This window comes from Anabrus simplex, chromosome 4 (genome assembly GCF_040414725.1).
Source record: "Anabrus simplex isolate iqAnaSimp1 chromosome 4, ASM4041472v1, whole genome shotgun sequence".
Lineage (NCBI taxonomy): Eukaryota > Metazoa > Arthropoda > Insecta > Orthoptera > Tettigoniidae > Anabrus > Anabrus simplex.
Genome location: NC_090268.1, coordinates 357,741,537 through 357,759,596, shown reverse-complemented (window position 1 = coordinate 357,759,596; position 18,060 = coordinate 357,741,537). Strand labels below are relative to the sequence as shown.

General features: G+C 41.7%; 1 long non-coding RNA gene across 1 annotated transcript in view; it reads right to left on the bottom strand.

Moving 5' to 3' along the window:
* Positions 1-429: 429 nt before the first annotated feature.
* Positions 430-18,060, bottom strand: part of LOC136872729 (uncharacterized) — a 493,104-nt gene continuing 475,473 nt past the window's right edge. The window contains exon 3 of the long non-coding RNA XR_011018104.1: positions 430-604. This is a non-coding gene — a long non-coding RNA (uncharacterized lncRNA). The remainder of the gene's footprint in view (positions 605-18,060) is intronic.

Sequence of the window (18,060 nt, the reverse complement as noted above, 5' to 3'; positions counted from 1 at the left end):
TAAAGTGGTGATTACCAAAATATCGATTCTGGACTTCTGTAAGCGAAATCTCTTCCAGAAATCAATTTAAAAATATATTTTTTAGTGCCACGTGCCCCTACAATTAGGGCCTAAACCTATTACTTCTAGATCTCTTAAATGGTACATTCCCCTGTAAAATTTAAATCAACGACTTACCGCATTTACGAGTTGCCACAATTGACTCAATCTGTCACATTTTTTAGACTAGAACTACGACGACTGATTGCTTGCGCATGATGTCATGGAATAACAGTAGCAATTCTGACAACTGCTAAGAGCCACAAGACAGCAATGGATTAAAATGGCAAGGATATTACACTGGCGCTAGAAAACATGACTATTAAAGTGAAATGAAAAATAAAAGGCATACATTATTCTAATAAAAGAAGTTTCTGTACTCACCCAAAGCGTCAGCACCACAATCCCGCTGCTCCAGGCACGCATGGCTACAGTAGATGGCGGTGTTTTGGTAGAATCGTACTAGCGGGACTAGATAGCGGTCGGAACGTACTACGCGATCACGGACTGAGGGAAAGAAGGGCGCCAATGGTCCTGCTTCGCCATGGGACACAGTTGGAGCAACCTGTAAATAACCAGAAGGGGGCGTATTACAACACAGGTGAAAAAGCAAATATATCTGCATAGAGTCCCTATCAAGATTGGCAGGAGGGCTGGCATGTAGTCAGAAAGGCACATGCAGCTCATCTCCCTTTGGAGAGCTGAAAAAACATGAAGCACAGAATAATATGAGTTTACCTTACTTTGTGAATTATGTAGAAACTTTGAACCAATTTGGAGGATAGCTTCCCAAAATATAATGTGGTATGACATGCGGAATACGGCGTCATTCATATAAAACCAGACCGAACGTACGGTGTTTGTACTCTGCGCTACGGCAGCTGCAGTATGGGAGGCGCGCGTACAGTTCTCGACCTTGCAAGCAGCCTGCACGTGTTCGAGCTGGCAAGCATCAGTCGCCAGTCTGAATCTCAGCTGTTACAATGCTGAGACAGTTATCATTGCAACACCGTATTTTCGTATATAAAAGTTCTGGTTTCATCTTAATGGTCGTATGAACAGTCATAACTCTCGCTATTGGTGTGGAGAAAATCCTAATGATGTTTATGAAGTCCCTCATTATGATAGGAAGATTGGTGTTTGGTGTGCTGTTAGTGGCAAGACGAATAATTGAGCTTACATTTTCCGAGACGACAGTAAATGCAGAGAGGTACCAAGATATTTTGACGCCATTCTTCCAACAGTTAACGGAAGAAGAAACATCTCGGAAGTGTTTACAGACAGAGTAATAAGTGCTGATCTATTTCCCTCTCGTTCTCCAGATCTAAAAGTGTGTGATTTTTACTTGTGGGGTTAACTTAATGGAAAAGTCTACCGAATAAATCCTCACAGATTGGAGGAACTGAAATAAAACATTACGAATGAAATCAGGAAGATTACAGTGGCAGTACTCATTCGCGTCATCTAGAATATGGTTACCAGATACAATGCCTGTCCAACCCAGGAAGAACGACACTTCCAGCATTTCTTATAAGGTAAGATTTCATATAAGAATGTATACACGCAAAGTACAAACACCGTGCGCTCGGTCTGCGCTTATATGAGGGACCCTGTACAGCGAAAGTTTACAATACTCGAGAATCGAACCGAATTTCCAGTTTTATGAAGAAGTGTGTTGAGACCGATTGCGCTAGGATGGTCGAAGAAGAGAATGACATAGATGTTCATAAATCTACCGTTAGCACTAACGATAATGAAACTAGGGTAAGAAAAGAAAAGAAGAGAAAATAAAGAAAGGAAAATTATATCTTATAGCACACCTTTTTTGTTTGAATAGTCAGCGTTACGGGCTTTGATTCAAGGTGTCTGTAGTTTGATTCTTGGCAAGGACGTGGATGTTACCCCTATCTGGTTAATTCCTCTGGTTCAAGAACTAGTTAATTGCGGTTTATTCATTTACACATCATACAATTAACAAGTATCACAGAGCTAGAGTCAAGGAGGTCTGAAAGCTGCGTGAAGTCCACATGTGGCCGGGACCTTGCCTCCAGGGTGTGATAAAAATGTCAGAGAAAGAAAGAAAGAAAGAAATAAAGAAAGAAAGAAAGAAAGAAAGAAAGAAAGAAAGAAAGAAAGAATTACGAATTTTATGTTAGAATGATGTGTAAATGGTACGTGCTGAAATGCTACCAAAAGACTAGAAATATCAAATGAAAATATGCGGAGGAGAAAATATTCCTCCAAATAAAAATACACTTCAACTTCTACAGTGTTATTATATCATCAAGGAGAGAATTTAACAAACTGGGAAGAGGAGAAAAATAATGTAATATATCACCAGGGGATGATGGAAAGTAAAACATAAAATAAATATCGTATGTCCAGAGACATTTTGTTTTGATATTCCATTTTGCTCTTCCTGATGGCATGAAAGTAGAATTTCCTTTTGGTGATCCAATTTTGAGTTTTCCTTGATATATTCAGTTAAACATAGAATATGTCATCAAAGACCTTCTACTTGCCAAAATCGAATCCCGAATGGTCCATTCATCGCATTAAAAAATCTGACTACCTCTGACAGGTCTGATCTCGCTATTATCGAACCCAGTGGCTGACACTACAACAGATCCACAGAGGGCGCTGTAAGGTGGTAAGCGGAAGGTTTGTGAAAGGAGAGCTGTCACAGTTAGGATATGTGTTAACTCCACATGAATTAGAGTGTAGAAAATGTGTGTATAATGTATTGTTTTGTATTTTTATTGTAACATAACTAAATTCGTTTACCAGTGCGAGCCTCCGTGGCTCAGGCGGCAGCGCGCCGGCCTCTCACCGTTGGGTTCCGTGGTTCAAATCCCGATCACTCCATGTGAGATTTGTGCTGGACTAAGCGGAGGCGGGACAGGTTTTTCTCCGGGTACTCCGGTTTTCCCCGTCATCTTTCATTCCAGCAAAACTCTCCAATAGCATTTCATTCCATCTGTCATTCATTAATCATTGCCCCAGAGGAGTGCGACAGGCCTCGGCAGCCGGCATAATTCCCATCCTCGCCGCTAGATGGGGGCTTTATTCTTTCGATTCCTGATCCGGCCGTATGACTGGAAACAGGCTGTGGATTTTCATTTACCAGTAAAGACAACAGTAAAAGAACACACTCTTCCGTGATTGGTAGAGGAGAGTATTCATGGACGAGAAACGAAACGCGCCCACCTTGGTCAATAGCTAGTGATGATGTCATTCAGATATGTATCTTCTTATTCTTCTTCTTACAACGACCAGTATCATTCCATTGTGCAGTTTTGGAATTCCACCCTTCATCTTGAGTACGTAGTTCTTACAATTTACTTTACTATTCCAATCTTTCTCTGGAAGTGAGAATTTATCTGGTTGGTGCTCTTTTTAACCTTTCTTGTTTTAACTTGCAGGGTGTATCTTCTTACTAAGAAATCTCATTTCCGATTATAGCATTTATTTCTATAGTATTACAATATACAGTACTATTGCTCTATATTGTCGTTATACTGTAGAACATAAGAAATTAAAAAAAACAGCATGTATCCGAATTTACCGGATTTATTGAATTTATTATTAGTATTATTATTATCTGCTTGGTTTTGTTTCTTAATGGAAACAGTATTTTTTCATCCATTTCATGGCGCAGACCAAAGCCAAGTGTAGCTTCCACCGAAGTCCCAGTCTCATCCATGGCTGTGGCGATACGGAAGCTGGTGCGTCTGAGTGTTATGATAGGTTTTCATCCTAGAGTTAGTCGTGCTGCAATAGCACTTTCTAGCCCAGTGAGGGAATCAAAGGCAAACTACCTCACTCTTCATCCCGCCTAGTAAGCCTCATTTTGGTGCTGCTATTGGTTTTAGTGATTTACCTGTAACCGCATTGCCTTCGGTGGTGCTATTTGAGTATACAAGCAGCCTCTGGGCTGATGACCTAACAAACGTTATTATTTTCATTATTTAATTTTCTATCTACCAGCTCTAAGGATAGGTTTTGAAGCCCTAACTACCTAAAGGATAATGGATCATGTCTACCGACTTGACCCGTCGTACAAATTAGAATGTAGATAATCTTTTTAAGATTGTAGAGCACTGTATTTATTTATTTATTTATTTATTTAATTTATTTATTCGTGTCAGAAATACCAATATATATAAGCAAGAAATACTGATTTTATGTGTACCGGTGGTACACCCGCTCCGTGCATTTAAATCAAGCGCTTGTTAGAAGGCCATCTGTAACTTGTACTTCAAACTATGTGGTAGAAGAATTTTGAAAGTTTTTCGAAAGACGTCTCTACTGTCAACCTAGGTGCTCCCTCTGATGAGAAGATAGGCAACTAAATTTCAAGATAAATTTTGCAGTCCTATTTGGTAAAACTGAATTGTTTATAGATTGTTTTTGGTGTTCTAAGGTTTCTAGCACTTCTATCTCTTCCCGCCAACTTAATACTGTAGCCAATAGGAACTTGTGTATATTTATTTAATTCACCAATGAGAAAATTTTGATATTTTTTGATTGTCCAATGGAAATTGTGGGTATGTCAGGGCTTCGTCCCAGAGAAATCTGGAACCTTACTCTCCGCTATAAAAGCTAGGAGCGTTCGGGCCATGTTATCTTTTGATCGCTCCAGCCCGCAGTAGTGTGTATTAGTAGTGGAGGCAGGAGAGGACTTGCCTCGTCCACCTCCGGGAGGTCCACCACCTCACGGTAATAGGAGACACATTGTAAGCATGTAATAGACTCAGAAAGTTAACTAGTTATCCCGAGGGGAAGATTTCAAAATTATTTTTGTATGTAATCCGGCCATGTAAATTCTACATCAGGTTTAAGATCTTAATTTAACTTACGGAATAAAGAGTGGGAACCCTCTTGTGTTCCCCTTAAACTTGGTCTTGAGGTGACTATGATTTCGTAAACTTGTAATTTACCTTTTCCTAGTAATTTAAACTTTCTCTCCATCTAGTCAGCTCCGTAGTATAGACTTATAGTATAGGCTTAGCCTCGGTAACTAAGGGTTTTAGGTATTTTTCAAGTGTTTTTCTGAGGAGCGCAAGAGTTCGCCTCCTAACGTTTTGATTTTCGGCCGGTAACTTTAACCCTTTTTTTTAACTAAAGGCCAGGTAGAATGTATACTTGTTACCCCTGTTGAAGTTAACTTCCGTTATTTATTTCTTTTTAAATGTAACTGTTGAGCAGCTAAGACAGTGAATACTGTTTGGTAAAATGTAGATTGTGACCTTAAGTGGCCTGAACTTGTAAAATTTGGAGAATAGTTTCCCAGAGAGTAATTCTGTGGAGTAAAGACTTTCTTCCTACTGCTGTAAATTTTGAAGTTCAATCTCTTTGAGGAGGTATTGAAGGGAGAAGTGGTGGTCTTGTTAAACCTGTAACTGGGGAGCTTCAAGCTCAGGTTGTCTAACTGTTCTTGGAGTTCCTAACATTGTTTCTCGGGCTCACCTTTGTACCTGATTATTTGTTCAAATGTCCGACTCGTTGGCTAAATGGTCAGCGTACTGGCCTTCGGTTCAGAGGGTCCCGGGTTCGATTCCCGGCCGGGTCGGGGATTTTAACCTTAATTGGTTAATTCCATTGGCTCGGGGGCTGGGTGTTTGTGCTGTCCCCAACATCCCTGCAACTTACACACCACACATAACACTATCCTCCACCACAATAACACGCAGTTACCTACACATGGCAGATGCCGCCCACCCTCATCGGAGTGTCTGCCTTACAAGGGCTGCACTCGGCTAGAAACAGCCACACGAAATTAATTAATTTGTTCAAATTTGAAAAGGAAAAAGGAAAGGCAAGAAATAAATTTACCAATTTTAATGTTTTTAATTAAAACTCGATCTTTTCTCTATCCACCCATTCATGCCCGCACCTTCTTTCACCTCTGCGTTCCACAGAATCCCCGGAACAATATGTACCGAATATGAAAATATACATGAACAAATTAATCACATATAGTTATAAATGAATAACTTGAAAAAAACTGCATATGAAATATAACACATGGAAGAACATTCATATCAAAAAGTAGAAATCAAGTATTACATGAAAATATCTACACTATACATACACTATTTAAACAAGTTGTGACCAGTATTTGGCTACACTGATGACATTTTTTGCAGCCAGTGCCAGTTCCAACCCTGTAACATGAATCTGGGTATAGACGACAGTCCAAGAGATTCCTACAAGTCTGTTCCTCTCCACATTCACACAATGAGTCCCCACCATGCACGATGCCCCATATCATGAGATTGTCCTTATCTCTTGCAACGCTGGTGAGCAGTCTGTTTAAGGACTTCCATACACGATCCCTCTTCGTGACCAGGTGGCAACTTTTCTTCAATTTCAACACGTTCCGGATAGTCGGGGTACCTTTGTCTCCATAGCTTAACCCTGACCTTTTTTTGAGTCAGAATCAAGTGGAGCAGAAGACTGTAGAAAACTTTTGCTGGACTTCAGTCGAGCTGTTGGTGGCTGGTGTTCATGAAGGGGATGGGCTGAGATGCTGCAAACCTTTTGTCTCTCGATATTAGCGGCTACGAGAGAAACCTCCTAGTAGGGTGTATTTGCATGTGATGTTGTCATACATCCGGGTGTCTCCTGGGCAACGGACTAGGACTTTTCCTAGACGGCTGATTCTCTCACTCCAGAAGTACCAAGATCAATTTCAATGGAAGAGCACTGTGAAGTTCTATGAGGCAGGGAAAATTTTAAGTCATGGATAAAATGCATTCGATATTCATTCTGACCCGATTCCTGACTTGAACCCAGGATATAATCTAGTATGTTAGCCATTTCATTACAGTAATAGCACAACACCAAGGAGACAGAATTCCGTATATTTTACAATAGTATGAGTAATATTTTTCAATGAATTACAACGAACAGTAATAAAGACACAAGGCCTATGAAGGAAGACTCATATAAGTTGTTCTTTATGTTCAGGAGCCGTAGCGGTGTTCGGAAGAAGATTTGGTTCAGCTTTAGACATAAATTTGTCTGGAGGTACGGTACTTATCCATCCTGTGAGTGGTGTACATGTAAATGCAATCCTCTCCTATAGCTGGCTGCTTCTGCTTCTTGTTTAATTCTGTCCTTGCTCTACTTTCTTTTTGGTCCTCTTATTCTGCGTCTCGCTTTAAGTAGTTTGCCGTCAGACCTCTGGAACTCGATCCTTCCCTCACTCCACATTAGGACACCTCGTGATTGCTACTAGACACTAGAGCACGGATGGCAAACCTTTTCCGACAGGCGTGTCAATTAAAGTCTTGTTTATTACTTTTCATTGTATGGTGTGTCATCGATTATTTTCCTTTAAACCCATCATAAAATCCCTCATTTGACTTTATTTAGGTATTTTTCTTCAATTTGCTTTACGTCGCACCGACGATGGGATAGGAAAGGGCTAGGAGTAGGCTGTAGCCTTAATTATGGCACAACATTTGCCTGGTATGAAAATGGGAAATCACAGAAAACCATCTTCAGGTCTGCCGACAGTGGTTTTCGAACTCACTATCTCTCGGATGCAAGCTCACAGCTGCGCGCCCCTAACCGCACGGCCAACTTACTCGGTCATTTAGGTATTAGATTGCATTAGATATAGATCCATTTGTCTGAGAGTTTACCGAGCTCGATAGCTGCAGTCGCTTAAGTGCGGCCAGTGTACAGTAATCGGGAGATAGTGGATTCGAGCTCCACTGTCGGCAGCCCTGAAGATGCTTTTCCGTGGTTTTCCATTTTCACACCAGGCAAATGCCGGGGCTGTACCTTAATTAAGGCCACGGCCGCTCCCTTCCCATTCCCAAGCCTTTCTTGTCCCATCGTCGCCATAAGACCTATCTGTGTCGGTGCGACGTAAAGCCAATAGCAAATAAAAAAATGTCTGAGAGTATCATGATTTTATTTTGTATACATCACCGAAAATTACATTTCAAAAATCAGGTAAATTTTAAGAATTAGGTGATATTTTAGTTTAACCTAATAAAATTAATTAATAAATTAATTGACACATACTTCTTTATTAAAACGTAATGTTAAAATATGCTATGTTGCTAGATGTTTTGATTTATTTATTACATGTTAAAACAGTAAAAATATGTTAGTATGTCGTGCGGCGTGTCATAGAAGTCGTGTTCACGAGTCATCTAGTGGCAGGTTCGCTCTTGCTATAAAATTGAAGCCTTGTAAAGTAGATACATTTTTGTCATACATCATGTGCGTCGAATTAATTGATGAATGATTTCAGTTTCCTTCACCAAGTTTTCATGTTCCATAATGTCTGTCTTATTTCAGTTTGTTATATCCTGTTCTTATATTAGTTCTTCACTTTTCACTGCTTCTGACTTTCTTCTACATGGTGTATCCGTGATGATTCTACAAACTTTCAGGGATGATGGAGTACTGCAAATGGATCAATTTGAGATAAGGAACCATATTCCGGAAGCGATCGAGGAAAAATGTAAACAAAATTCCACTCATTTATGTTCGTTTACCTGCACAAGCTCCTCCATTTACAACAAATGTTCGAAATGGCGTCCACCTGCGTCAACGCCGTCATGACACCGTCGCACTAAGTTATGTCGTACCCGTTCGAATATCCTCGGTGTCGTTTGAACAGCATCGCAGGCACAGGCTCAAATCCGACTGAGGTCAGTAGCTTTCAATGGTGTTTAAAGATGACAAGCCCACGACGTTGACTTCGGCAAATTAAAGAACTACTGAGGGACTAAATTGCGACACTCCGGCGTCTATTAAGAACGGAATGACGTTAAACAACTTGGATAATTGATAACGTTCGACTCGAACGTTTACAGGCTACGGTTTCTGATCTCAAATTGACCCACTTGTCGTCCTTCATCATTCCTCAAATTTTGTAATATCATCACTGGTGAGTAGCAAGACAACAAAGTACAATTACAGTATTTACAGGATTTGGGCTTCGAGCCCTGAAAACACAATTCTTGAGCAACTAGCCCAACTTTACGATATACAAATTTCAACAACGGGGCAGAAGACCCCAATCAAACCCTGGAGCACTTGCTCCAAATTACACCGTAAAGCCTCCTCGAGGCATACAAGACTCAGTTTCCGGAAAAGAGCCACTCGCTCTCAAATTTAAGCCTCTCCCAGGCCACACCAAACTCCACCTTCAAGCTGTCCTCAACGGACATAAACACAGGGGTAAAATACCCAATCTACTGAGGCCTATTAAGTGAGAAAAGGTTAATTATATGGCCTCTAAAATACCAACTTGAAAGGAGGCTCTCCGCACTCCTAATACACTTTATTTAAAACCTACTTGGCACTAGGCCGTTAATGCAAGGGCTAATCCCATACTACAGAGGTGACTTCAGAAAAGAACAATTTACATTATATTAACGAAGAATAGGTTGAGAAAAATAAGTTCACCTCAAAACAATATGATTGGGAGCTCGAGAGGGTTAAGCACTCTCTATCCCGATATGCAGTTTAAAAGATGAAATAGATACAAGTTTCTTTACATTTTAAGGAAGGTTACATAATGGAAAAAGCTTCGGACCCGCCCCGAGAGTTAAACTGCTGAGCTAGCAAAGAAAGAAGTTATTAATTGGCCATTACCTTGTTGTTGACCGCTGCCGAAGAAAGAGGCGCTTCCCGCCCCCTGCTATGTACTTTACACACTGAAAGATGGAACAGAAGTGGCGCAGAGACCCTAAAATCAGCAGTTTATATACTCTTGCGGAAGGTTCTAGGCGTTAGGGGAATGAGAACACCCGCCCACCATCACTTTATTGGAGAATAAAGAGAAACCCCTACACAAGATGAAGAAGAAACACATTATTGGTGGAAAATTAATTTCAGAAATTCGGGATTGGCTAGATTTAAAACAAGGGGAAAGAAAGGGGTAATATTGCCAACTTAACCAATGACTGAAAGAAATTTAACAAAGAACAAACTTTTGAAATAAAATTTTCTCCAAAGAACAGTTCTTTTTCTTCGCACTAGGGTGCACTATTGTAGTTCTTCAGTAGTGTCCTCTAGAAGAGAAAGTTCACACTTCTTACTTCAAGCAAAACAAAAACACATCAAAAATGACACAGTTCTAAAACTCCAAAATTTACAGGTAGTGACATCTTCTGAGAAAGTAGAACATTAATACCGTCAATAAAGTTCAGACTTCCTCCAGCAGAGGAGTTTCAACTGGCGCACCTTTTGAATTAGCGGCGTGGAGGTGTACCGCCCGGTACAGACCTCCCCCCCCAAATGTTCATCCAGGGGTGACACATGAAATTTGTTTGAAAACTAGGTCCAAGTTTTGATGTAGATGTGGAGATTAATTGCAGAAGTATTTTTAAGATTTTCTTAATATGGTTTGATTCAGTTTCAAAATTTTTGTTGTTGCAGGTGACGTGAAGTCTTTATGCTTGTAGAAGTTGAATTCAGAAGATAAACTTTAGTTTTTAAAGTTGAGAAAAAAATTTCTATGTCCACCAGGTATTGCAGAAAAATCCAAGAGAAGGTAGTAATGTCGAACTGGAATGTCCATGTAGTAGATGTAGATTAAGTTGAATGGCCAGATCGGCCGTTGCCGCTTGCGTCCAGGAGAGTCCGCTCGGACCCCTCAAGTACCCTGAGATACCGCTCGCCCGCACCATGAGGGGAGCAGAGGTGTTGAAACACGCCGCGCCCGCGGTGAAGATATACAGGCTGCGGGCAAGTAGCAGGTCGTGCGCCGCACATCAGCCTTGGCCGGGAGGAGAGCTCCGGCTCGCCGTGCACATGTCGTCCTCGCTGGGGTCGAGGGGGCCCATCCTCAAACCCAGTCGCGGCACAGCGCCGCGCGGCTGCGGGGGCACTGAAACATGAAAGCTAGGCGGCAGAATATTGTTGGACCATCATCTTTTTGAGGGCACAGACTTTGTGGAGAGGTTGAGGGGCCAGCGGCGTGCAGATATCCATGGCATTTAATATAAGCAAGCCACAGTGTGTATAGCAGGAGACGGGAGCGTGGTAATGGCCGTGGTAAGGACAGAATGGCAGTTTGACGGATCGGGGGAGGTTTACAAAAATGCTTAAATATAGAAAATATTATAGAAGGGGCAGAATGCCTTAAAAGTGAAAACTCAAAAAAGATATAACCTTCATATTCCTCTCAAGATAATATGAAGCACGTTAACACAGAAATTACAACGGTTTCACCTGGGACAGGTGAACCCTAAATATCCTCTCGGTGGCTGGATTACTTAATAATAATGTGACCGGCGTAAGGAAATCGAGAATGATACAAGGCCCATGGAATCTGAGGGCAAGCTTGCCCGCGGGAACAAAATTCTTGACCATAACTTGGTCACCTACCTTCAAAGGGATGGGTCTCCGTCCACGATCATACCTTTCCCTAACCTTTTCATGAGAGACTTTAAGATTGGCTTTAGCCTTCTTCCAAAGATCTTTGATGTTGTCCGGATCTATTGTCTCGGGTAGGATGTCACTCAGAGACCAGAGGTTAGAGAGCGGCGTGTTGGGAACAAACTTGAACATCAAAGAGGCTGGAGTAAACTTATGTGATTCATGAACCGCCGAATTCAAAGCAAAAGCTAACCAATGCAAGGACGTGTCCCACCTGGAATGATCTTCATGATGATAGGCAATAAGCGCGGACCTGAGATTACGATTAACCCGTTCAGCCAGCGATGGTTGAGGGTAATAAGCAGAAGTAGTTACATGAGAGATAGACAAGTCAAAACAGAATTTACGAAAAAAGTTTGATGTGAACGCCTTAGCATTATCAGACACAACATATTGGCACGGACCAAAAGAAGCAAAAATAGAATTTAGGCAAGTAATGGTGGACTGAGCGGTAGCCAGCTTAGTCGGAAATAACCAGGAAAATCTTGTAAAACCATCTACACATACAAAGATGAATTTGTTGGCATTTCCCTTCGACTGGGGGAAGGGTCCTACATAATCAATATACAGGCGTTCCATGGGGCGCGACGCTTGATGCGAAGACAGAAGGCCTACCTTGGTGGACATAGTGGGTTTACTAAGCAAACAAGGTTTACAAGCTTTTACTAGTTCACGGATTTCACCGTCCATACCCTTCCAGATGAACCTTTCACGAATCTTTTCACGAGTTTTAAAGATTCCAAGATGCCCCCCTAATGGGGTCTCATGATAGTACTTGAAGATCATAGGTACAAGAACAGCTGGAACGACAACTTTCATCATCTTATCCTGCCTCGAAGGGCAACATAGAACACCATTCCTCAGAACATAAGGGACCACACGTTCCCCAGAAGAAAGGGTTTCCATTATCGGAGCCAGCGTCGGATCTTCACGTTGGTATTTCTCGATATCCCTAAAAAGCATGGGGGCATCTGTTAAGATGGCATTAACATCAGATAACATGGACTCGGGAGGAGATGAACTATCGACCGGTTCATGGTTCTCAATGTCGTTGGAAAACATACGGCTGAGTCCATCAGCGACAACATTTTCGGTACCTCGGATATGCCTGACATCGAATTGGAAGGCAGAAATACGGATAGCCCAACGGGCTATACGACCAGTACGACGCGGCCTACCTAAGACCCAGCTTAAGGCTTGATTATCTGTCTCCAGGTCGAATTTGACATGTTCCAGATAGAGACGGAACTTCTCTAAGGCGAATAAGACTGCCAAACCTTCGAGCTCATATATGGAGTATTTTCCTTCTTGAGCCGATAGAGTCCTAGATGCATAGGCGATGGGTCGCCTCCCTAGTTCAGTCTCTTGAAGAAGGACTGCAGCTACTGCTGACGACGACGCGTCCGTTTGGACGATGAATTTCTTTGAGAAATCAGGCATAGCAAGGACAGGGGCATTACAGAGAGCTAATTTCAGATCTTCAAAAGCGGCTTGTTGAGAAGGTCCCCACTCGAATTTGATGCCTTTCCTACGAAGAAGGTTCAAGGGCGCCGCTCTATTAGCGAAGTTAGGAATAAACTTCCTGAAGAAATTCACCATACCAATGAACCTGGCGATACCTTTAATGTCCTTGGGAGGTTTAAAATCACGGATGGCCTGTGTTCTAGAATGATCGACTGCTACACCATCAGGTGACACAATATGCCCTAGGAATGACATAGAGGGCTTAGCAAAGGCAACCTTGGACAACTTGACAGTTAACCCAGCCTTCGGAGGCGATCGAGAACTTCTCGCAGATGATCTAGATGTTCTTCAAAAGTTTCTGAAAATACGACGACATCATCCAAGTAGTGATATAAGTACTCAAATTTGATGTCGGAGAAGACCCTATCTAGTAGCCTAGTGAGTACAGCTGCTCCCGTAGAGAGCCCGAAAGGCACGCGGTTGTATTCATACAAATTCCAATCCGTGGCAAACGCTGTAAGATATTTAGACTCTTCGGCAAGGGGAATTTGATTATAGGCCTGATTCAAGTCCAAGATAGTAAAGAATTTGGCCTTACGAAACCATGAAAAACAAGAATGAAGGTCAGGAAGGGGCACAGATTGCAACACCACCTTCCGATTGAGAGCCCTATAATCAATGACAGGCCTGAAGCCTCCTTGGGGTTTCGGGACTAGAAAGATAGGTGACGAATACGCCGACTTAGAGGGCCTAATAATACCGTCCTTCAACATCTGATCGATGATTTCTTTCAGAGCCTTCATTTTAGGTGGAGAAAGCCTATAAGGTGGAAAACGGACAGGAATCGAATCCGTGACCTCGATTTTGTATTCAATAAGGTCAGTAACACCAAGAGTATCAGAGAACACCTCTGGAAATGACTGACATAATTTACGAATACTATGAGCCTGCTCCTCAGGTAGATGTCTAAGGTCTAACAACATCTCATCCTGGGTAGGCGAAATAGATGAGCATGATACAGAATTACACTTTAACAAGGGAATTTTACAATTGAACGCAAATTTGAATGTGCACGACTTACTCTGAAGATCGAGCACAAGACCAGTGTGAGAAATAAAGTCCGCTCCCAGTATGATGGGGCAAGACAAATGCTTAGCCTCAAACAGTTTGGTTTTCCATGTAAATTTAAAAATACGAATTTTGACCTGTACGGAACCTAGAATTTCTAATGGAGATGAATTAGCCGAAACATATTGAACAGGAGATGAGACATAGTCAGGTAGTTTACAAACAGATTTCAATTTAGAATACCATTCAGCCGAAATAATCGAACAAACACTGCCTGAATCTAAGAGAGCTGTTACAGGTTCATTATTTAACTCAATCTTAAGAAAAGGAACCGGTGCGGGGGTATCCGCCGCAATCCTAAGACACTCCTTGGGGCATTCAAGGGATGGATTTGAAGATTGAAATTTCCCTGATTTTAAGATCTGTTTACCCGGGGCTGAGTCTGGGGAAGATGGATTAATCGACTCAGCCGAAGGCACTAGTCACTTTATATTGTTGTTGGAAGTTGCACCAGAAGTTGAGCAGGAGGGGGTGCTATTCGAATTGGGACAATTCTTGGCGATATGTGAGAATGCCCCACATTTAAAACAGCCTTGTGATGAACCAGCTCCATTCCTTGTCCCACTAGACTTAAGCAATGGGCACTTGTTCCGAAGATGGTCGGGCGACCCGCAAGCGTAGCATTTACGAGGTGTGACTGATCGGCGAGGTGGAGGCCGAGTATTACTAAACGAAGGCGGGGGTTCTTTCGCGACACGCAATGAATCGGCGTATCTAACTCCTTCCGCTGAGACGGCCAATGCCTCAAGTTCAGAGAAGATTTGCGGGCACGCCGCGAAACACAAATATGACCTGTAGGATGGTGAAATGCCTTCCACAATGGCTTGTACAATCTGGTCCTCCGGAAAGTGAAGAGCAAACACCCTAGTATAGAATTTAATATCTTGGATGAAGTCAGCCAAGTTTTCATCCAAACGCTGTACACGATAATAGTACTTCTGAATAAGTGAGGACCTTACCCTAGCCGGGATGAAGTTAGCTAGCAAGTGGGCGTGGAAGTCTTCAATTGATGATTGCTCGGCAATGGCTCTAACTATTTTGTCTGAGAGAATACCTATTGCATAGGGATAGATGATTTGCAAAATCTGACATGGGGAAAGAGAAAACACAAGGGCATGATCCTGAAATTCAACTAGAAATCTTAAAAATGAAATTACTTCACTGGTGGTATTAACTGAAAACTTAGAGATACCCCTGAGCAACATTGCCAATGGATGGGGCAAACTACTGAACCCAGGTGACATAATCGGTAAAAGTTTAAGTGGCAAAGAGGTTAATTCAGAACGTACATTATTCAATGAGTTACGGCGTTCAGACTCGTTGTCTAATGGGGCAGAGATAGTTTGAGCAGCAACGGTTATCCTATTGACTTCTCCCTTAGGAGGCTCTTCCTCGCTCCCAGCATTCATCGTGGCGGGTTGATCAGTTTTGGGAGGAACTTCCCCAGTTAACAATTGAGTGACCTTGCTAGATAATTCAGAAATATTTTCAAGCAGCGCACTAGCTTCCTTCTTCTGAACGTCATTCAACTTTAGAGACAACAGATCGTTAACTCTGTTTGAAAAATGAAACAGCCTAGCTTGCACACGCTTAATTTGATTAGGAGAAGGATCATTTTCATCAAAAAATCTAACTACAGAAGCTAGCCCAGTAGTATTCTCCGTGATCGTGGAAAGAGAGTCGTCAATTTCTTTCTCTCCCAAATTGGGGATGGAAATGGGCAAATCTAGGGACTCTCTAAGCTTGTTTGTGTCTACTGCAACCGTGCCTCCAGATTGTACATTTCTGATAGTTAACTCATAGATCAACTCTTCCTTGCGCAAATAGTTAAGATGGAGAACATCGCGAGGGCCGGGCATGGTGACAGAACAATTTTGAAAACCTCATTAATTCCAGCAACTGAGAAAATGGTTAGAGTTCGGAACAGAACAATATTTAGCCGTCAAAAGGGGCTAAAATGAGACCCATTCAACCACGCTCTGCTACCACTTGTTACGGAGATTTCCGTGGTAGGTAGAGGTGAAAGAAGGTGCGGGTGTGAATAGGTCTCCAACTACGGAATTAAAGTTAAATGTAAAATTTAACAAGGTTATATTTTCTTTCCAAAATTCAGAAATAACAAGAATGGCAGGTACGGAGTAGCAAGACAACAAAGTACAATTACAGTATTTACAGGATTTGGGCTTCGAGCCCTGAAAACACAATTCTTGAGCAACTAGCCCAACTTTACGATATACAAATTTCAACAACGGGGCAGAAGACCCCAATCAAACCCTGGAGCACTTGCTCCAAATTACACCGTAAAGCCTCCTCGAGGCATACAAGACTCAGTTTCCGGAAAAGAGCCACTCGCTCTCAAATTTAAGCCTCTCCCAGGCCACACCAAACTCCACCTTCAAGCTGTCCTCAACGGACATAAACACAGGGGTAAAATACCCAATCTACTGAGGCCTATTAAGTGAGAAAAGGTTAATTATATGGCCTCTAAAATACCAACTTGAAAGGAGGCTCTCCGCACTCCTAATACACTTTATTTAAAACCTACTTGGCACTAGGCCGTTAATGCAAGGGCTAATCCCATACTACAGAGGTGACTTCAGAAAAGAACAATTTACATTATATTAACGAAGAATAGGTTGAGAAAAATAAGTTCACCTCAAAACAATATGATTGGGAGCTCGAGAGGGTTAAGCACTCTCTATCCCGATATGCAGTTTAAAAGATGAAATAGATACAAGTTTCTTTACATTTTAAGGAAGGTTACATAATGGAAAAAGCTTCGGACCCGCCCCGAGAGTTAAACTGCTGAGCTAGCAAAGAAAGAAGTTATTAATTGGCCATTACCTTGTTGTTGACCGCTGCCGAAGAAAGAGGCGCTTCCCGCCCCCTGCTATGTACTTTACACACTGAAAGATGGAACAGAAGTGGCGCAGAGACCCTAAAATCAGCAGTTTATATACTCTCGCGGAAGGTTCTAGGCGTTAGGGGAATGAGAACACCCGCCCACCATCACTTTATTGGAGAATAAAGAGAAACCCCTACACAAGATGAAGAAGAAACACATTATTGGTGGAAAATTAATTTCAGTAATTCGGGATTGGCTAGATTTAAAACAAGGGGAAAGAAAGGGGTAATATTGCCAACTTAACCAATGACTGAAAGAAATTTAACAAAGAACAAACTTTTGAAATAAAATTTTCTCCAAAGAACAGTTCTTTTTCTTCGCACTAGGGTGCACTATTGTAGTTCTTCAGTAGTGTCCTCTAGAAGAGAAAGTTCACACTTCTTACTTCAAGCAAAACAAAAACACATCAAAAATGATACAGTTCTAAAACTCCAAAATTTACAGGTAGTGACATCTTCTGAGAAAGTAGAACATTAATACCGTCAATAAAGTTCAGACTTCCTCCAGCAGAGGAGTTTCAACTGGCGCACCTTTTGAATTAGCGGCGTGGAGGTGTACCGCCCGGTACAATTATTATTATTATTATTATTATTATTATTATTATTATTATTATTATTATTATTATTATTATTATTATTATTATATCTGCCTGCTGTCACTTCTTTATAGACACAGTACTTTTGCATCCATTTCATGGCGCAGACCAAAGGAAAGTATAGTTTCTACGGCAGTTCCAGTCTCATCCATGGCTGTGACAATATGGAAGCTGCTGCGTCTGAATGTTTTGAAAGGTGTTGCTCATTGAGTTAGTCGTGCTGCAATAGTACTTTCTAGCCCAGTGAGGAAATCAAAGGTAAACTACTTCACTCCTCATCCTGCCTCGTAAGCCTCATTTTGGTGTTGCCATTGGTTTTTGTGGTTTACCGGTAACCTCATTACCTTCAGTAGTGCTATTTGAGTATCCAAACAGCATCTGGGCTGGTCATGAATTTGTTGTGTAATCTAGAGAAACTGAATTGTCAATCGTTATATTTTCCGCTGCTGATTCGAACCTGGCAGAGATATTTAGAATTTTGAAGGGTGGAGGGTAATTTGGTTCTAACATGGAAACA